Source organism: Venturia canescens, chromosome 8 (assembly GCF_019457755.1).
Source record: "Venturia canescens isolate UGA chromosome 8, ASM1945775v1, whole genome shotgun sequence".
Classification (NCBI taxonomy): Eukaryota; Metazoa; Arthropoda; class Insecta; order Hymenoptera; family Ichneumonidae; genus Venturia; species Venturia canescens.
Genome location: NC_057428.1, coordinates 2,566,750 through 2,572,646, shown reverse-complemented (window position 1 = coordinate 2,572,646; position 5,897 = coordinate 2,566,750). Strand labels below are relative to the sequence as shown.

Here is a 5,897-nt window from a genome sequence, read left to right as displayed (position 1 = left end):
CTGTTTATTTTCCCTATGCGGGGTACAGTGCGGACTCCCGCTCCGCTCACATTTTCGCCACTTCCATCCTCATTCCTTAACACTATCTTATTCTATCTACTTTTATCCTTCGCCATTGCCAAGCCTCCGCCCGAGACCGAGAGAGAGAGAGAGAGAGGGAGCCAGTCGCTCCCCTTCATACTTCATCCTCCATTCATTTCTCCATACACACCTCGACATTCACGCCTCGACTTCCGTTTCCGCCGCACTTTCTCTAAACTTCCCTCCATTTTTCTATCTTCTCCAGCCATTCCTCACCGTCCCCTTCGTCTCCCAGCACCTTCTCCCTCATCTCCTGCCATCCCTTCTCCTTGCCCCATCCTGTGCACTCTTCTCAGACATGTTCCCACGTCTCTTCCTCTGCCCCACACTTCCTGCAGAGCCTTTTCTCCGCCACCTCCCAATACAAAGTCCCTCTCATTTCTTCCCCCAGCCTAAACCTCGCCATCCTCTGCCATCTCCCCTCCTCCCATCCCTTCTTCAGGTATCCCGGTACCCCCCTCCCTTTCACGAACTTATACTCCTTATTTCCCTTCGCCTCTACTACTTTTCTCCACCTTTCTTCGTCTTGCCCTCTCCTTTCCCCCATGACTAATTCCTCTCCTCTCATTTCCCCCTCCATCCACCTCCTCTCCACTTCCTCTGCGCTCCAACCCTTTCTCTCATAAAACTCCCTCCTCTCCTCCTCCCATCCTCCACACCATGCATTTGTTCGCGCCCTCTTCCTCATCTCTGCCCTACACCTTCTTGCTAGCTCTCCCCCTCTTCCTTCTTCCAGTTTCCTCTCATACGCCCAAGCCCTCATCCCTGCCCTTCCCCTCAGCGCATCCCTCTGCAGCTCTTCCCTCAGCTGATATCCCGGTACCCTTCTCGACACCCCCAGCACCCACCTCATAAACCGCTCGTGTACCCGTTCCACCGTTTCCCTCTCTTTCCAACCCCAAATTTCCACCCCATAGCTCATCACCGGCCACACCAACTTGTCGAACAGCCACAACCTCCTTCCCCAGTCCTTCCCGAACTTCCTTTTCTCGATCCCCCACACCTGTCCCATCGCCTTTGCTGCCTTCCCCACCCTTTCCTCCACCTGATCCTTTTGATCCCCATCCGCCCTCACCACATACCCTAAGTACTTATACCTCACCACCTCCTCTATCTCCTTTCCCATCCACCACCATTTTCCTTTCCTCTTCCTGCCTCCTCCTACTTTACATCTCATCACCTTTGTTTTTTCCGTGTTAACCTCTAGGCCCTTCTTCTCTATGTACTTTTCGAACTTCCCTATCATCCCCTTCATTTCCTGCTCTCCCTTCGCCAACAGCACCAGATCATCCGCGTACGCCAAAGAATATACCTTCCCTCCCCCGTCCAGCTCAATCCCTCCCCAGCACCCCCTAGCCAATTCTTCATCTAGGTCCGCCAGCATCAGCACGAAGAGTAACGGGCTCAACGGGCACCCCTGTCTAACCCCCTTCACCGTCCAAAATTTCTCCCCGACTTCCTCCCCCGCTTTCACCTTCCTATTTCTTTCCCTTTCCCTTTTATCCTCCCTCGTCCTACCTCTTGCCCATATTCCCCCCTCTTTATCCCCTTCTTATCCCCCTCTGCCTCTTTCCTTACTCGTTTCCCTCCGTCTCTCTCCAACCCTCTGCCACCTCATCCCACGTTCTCAATTCGCACTCTACCCACATCTTCATGTATCTTACCCTCACTCTCTTTCCCTTCCTTCTCTCCTTGTCCGCGTCCCTCTCCACTAACCACTTCACCCTTCTCTCCATCTGTGTCAGATCGTCCTCCACCCTCTCCTTCTCGCCCTTCAGCTTCCACTTGGCCTTCATTACTTGCGCCTTACTCTCTATCCCTTCCAGCTCCACTATCACCATCCCTCTTCCCTCTCTGCTCACCCCCCCAACCCTCCTCCGCCCTTTCACCCCTCCTTCTATCCCCATCTTGTTCCAGATCCTCACAATTTCCCCCTCCCAATCCTCCCCCTCACTCATTTTCACCCCTTTCACCAAGACATTACTTCTTCTTTTCTCTCTCTCATTTTTGTCTAGCCTTATGTCCATTTCCCTCACTTTTCTCTCTACACCCTCCATCCTCGGCTCTTCTACCTGTCCCCTTGCCCCCCCGCTCCTGTCTTCTTTGACGCCCTCTTCCACTCCCTTCATCCTCCCTTCCAACCCCTCTATCCTCTCCATCATCCTCCCTTTATCCTCCTCCCACCTCCTCATCAGCTCCTCCCTCTCTCTCCTCGCCTCCTTTACTAACTCCTCTACCTTCCTCTCAAACCCTTTCGCCATCTCCTCCACCCTTCTTTCCACCTTTTCCACTTCTCTCCCCACTACCTCCCCAATCTTTTCTGTCATTACCCTCCACATTTCTTCCCTACCTCCTCCTTTCTCCGGTGAGCGTTGCACCACCTTGCTCTTCTTGAACGCGTCCCTCCATTCCTCCACCCTCTCCTCTTCCTCTTTTTCGTCACTTCCCCCTGCTTTCCTCTTTCCCGCGAATAGCTCCTTCAAGTTTCCCTCGCTATACGTTCTCTCCCTTGACAGCGCCACCGCCTTAAGCGGTCTACCTTTTCTTTTCCCCTCTACTTCCCTCTTTGCCCTCGCTTCGTCCCCCATTCCTTCTTCCTTCCTAATCCACTCTTTCTCCTTTGCCGTCCTTTCCTTCGTCGATTCCCACTTTCTTCCTTACCTACCTCTTCCTGCTTTATCCACCTGTCTCGTCTGCTTCTACCTTATCGCCCACCTTTCCTCCTTATCCTTACCTTTCCTGCCAGCCTTTTAATTTCCCCGCTAGTTGCTCTACTCTCACTTCCTATCCTTCTGCTCTTCCTAACCTCCAATTCCTCCCTTCTGTCGCCCTCTTTCACCTCTGCTATTCTTTTCCCCGGCCGCTTCGTCCCCTATTTTATTTTCTCCCACTCTCCTCGCCTTTTTTACCACCTTACGCACTCTTGCACTTCGTCCCGCCCAATCTCCTTGCTCCCCTTTTCCTTTATTTTCCCGCACCGTCAATTATTATTCACACTCTCCACTGTCGCCGGAAATGGAAGTCCTAAAAAAAAAATAGAACAATTAACATTATTTACCTGATCAATTTTTATTACAACAATTCTTTTACTATTAGCAGTTCCTGTACTTGCAGGAGCAATCACAATATTATTAACAGATCGAAATTTAAATACATCTTTCTTTGACCCTTCAGGAGGAGGAGATCCAATTTTATATCAACATTTATTCTGATTTTTTGGTCATCCAGAGGTTTATATTCTAATTTTACCAGGATTTGGAATAATTTCTCATATAATCTTTAATGAAAGAAGAAAAAAAGAAAGATTTGGTTCCATTGGAATAATTTATGCTATACTAACTATTGGATTTTTAGGTTTTATTGTTTGAGCACACCATATATTCACAATTGGAATAGATATTGATACTCGAGCATATTTTACTTCAGCAACTATAATTATTGCAATTCCTACAGGAATTAAAATTTTCAGTTGACTAGCAACCATTCATGGTTCAAAAATAAAATTTAATACAATTAAAATTTGAAATTTAGGATTTATTTTTTTATTTACTATTGGAGGATTAACAGGAATTATTTTTAATAAAAAATTTTAATATTTTAAATATTAATATTTGATTCAAAATAAATTTACAAGATGCTAATTCTTCAATTATAGAAAATCTTAAATTTTTTCATGATTATTCAATAATAATTTTATTAATTATTACAATTATAATTATTTATATTATATTAAGATAAATTATGAATAAAATAAATAATAAATATATTCTTCAAAATCATAATATTGAAATCATTTGAACTATTATACCAATAATTATTCTAATTTATATAGCTATCCCATCATTAAAAATTTTATATTTAACTGATGAAATTTTCAATCCTTTGTTAACAATTAAATCAATTGGTCATGAATGATACTGAAGTTATGAATATTCAGATTTTAAAAACATTAATTTTAATTCATTTATAATTAAAAATAATGAAATATCTAATTTTAATTTTCGATTATTAGATGTTGATAATAATTTAATTATTCCAATAAAATCTCAAATTCGAATATTAATTAATTCAAATGATGTTATTCATTCATGGACCATCCCTAGGATTGGAATTAAAATTGATCCAATTCCAGGTCGAATTAATCAAACTATAATAAATTTAAATCGACCAGGTCTTTACTTTGGTCAATGTTCAGAAATTTGTGGTTTAAATCATAGATTTATACCAATTGTTCTAGAAAGAACATCAAATTATAATTTTATTAAATGAATAAATTATATAAATTAATATATTAATAAATCATTAGATGACTGAAATTGAAGTTTTGGTCTCTTAAACCAATATTGTAACGGTACGTTTGTGCTTGTGCACACCGTCACGCCAAGATTCGAGCAATTCTATAATAAAGAAGAGCGGGCATGAAGGAAAAACAAAAGTAAAATGAAATTAGATTGAAATGACAAATGTTTTATTCAATTTTAAATTGTTTTAAACCAAATTACAAAAATAAAGGCTTTTTATTTAAAATCAAGTTTTTCCGCTTTATTTTAATCGCATGTAAAATTTTATTTCCGGTATTTTTCTCCACACAAAAAGAAAATAATTTTCGCAGAATTAATTATGATGAATTTCGCAATGAATTTAAGCTCGCTTTTATATGAATAATGATAGTTTCGCTTGCTATAATAATTTTTCAATAATTCTCGCCAACGCTGGTCTTGATAAATTTTTAATTAATTTTGTTTGATAATTCGATCATTTGATAATTTGATAATTGAGCTATAATTCTCACCTTTTGACTCTATACAATACAAATTAATTGTTCGAGTGGATTTTTGTGGTTGATCTCACTCTTTTGACTCGATATAATTCAAATAAATTGTTTTCAGTAAGTTAAATTTGTTTTGAATAATTTATTTAGCTCAAAATGATAAATGACTCGAAATTGTTTTCGTTTTGAATAATTTTGTTAGTTCAATTTGAAAAATAATAGCTGATTTGGAACTGTCCAGCTTGAGAATAAAGAAACTTACTTGGTTTTAATAATTTTTAATGAATTTAATCGCCACTCAGAAAGCAATGGTTTGTAGATGGAAAAGAATCCACCCAGAGATCTTGAGACAGAACGAAACCGAACTGTCCCGGCTCCTCTGGCGTGGAAAGGTAGGAGTCCTACCCAAGAATCTTGTGACCGAACGAAATCGAACGGCCACGGCCCTCTTAGATAGAAAAAGGATAGGAAATCTACCAGGAATCTTGAGACAGAACGGAATCGAACTGTCCCGGCCCTCCTGGATAGATCGGAAACTCTCACCTAAGAATCTTGAGTTCAAACGAAATCGAATGAACCCGGCCCTCTTAGCGTGAGAGAGGAAAGGTGTTATTCTGTTTGAATTCTGAGTGGGATAATAGCGATGTTATTTTGCTCTTTGTTTTTAGAGCTATTTTTGAAATGAGTGAAAATTTTATGTTTCTTTATTCTTGAAATTTGGGCGAGTTCACGCGGCGAGATCCGAAGGCAAGACTGGCTTTTGGTTATGGCATGCGAGTCGAGCTCTCAGGGATTCGAGACGTGACTGGCTCCTAGCGTGGCGAGATTCGATATGAGACAAGCTACCGGAGCTTCTGCGCTCGGGTTTTTATACTCTCCCGAACAAAGGAAATAATAATAATAACGCGCTTGGACTTTGTCCCTTACTCCAATTCGCTGCGCGACTTAATCTTGAACCAGGGACTCCCACTCTAAATTCTCTGATTGGTGCGCTAACTCCCCCGCGTGGGTCCCAATTGGCCGAGTCGAGCTGCAGTCACACTGC

At 41.9% G+C, this 5,897-nt stretch overlaps 1 pseudogene; it reads left to right on the top strand.

Annotated features, from left to right (window-relative positions):
- Positions 1-3,708: 3,708 nt before the first annotated feature.
- LOC122414830 (cytochrome c oxidase subunit 2-like) lies at positions 3,709-4,368 on the top strand (annotated as a pseudogene).
- The last annotated feature ends 1,529 nt before the right edge of the window (positions 4,369-5,897 follow it).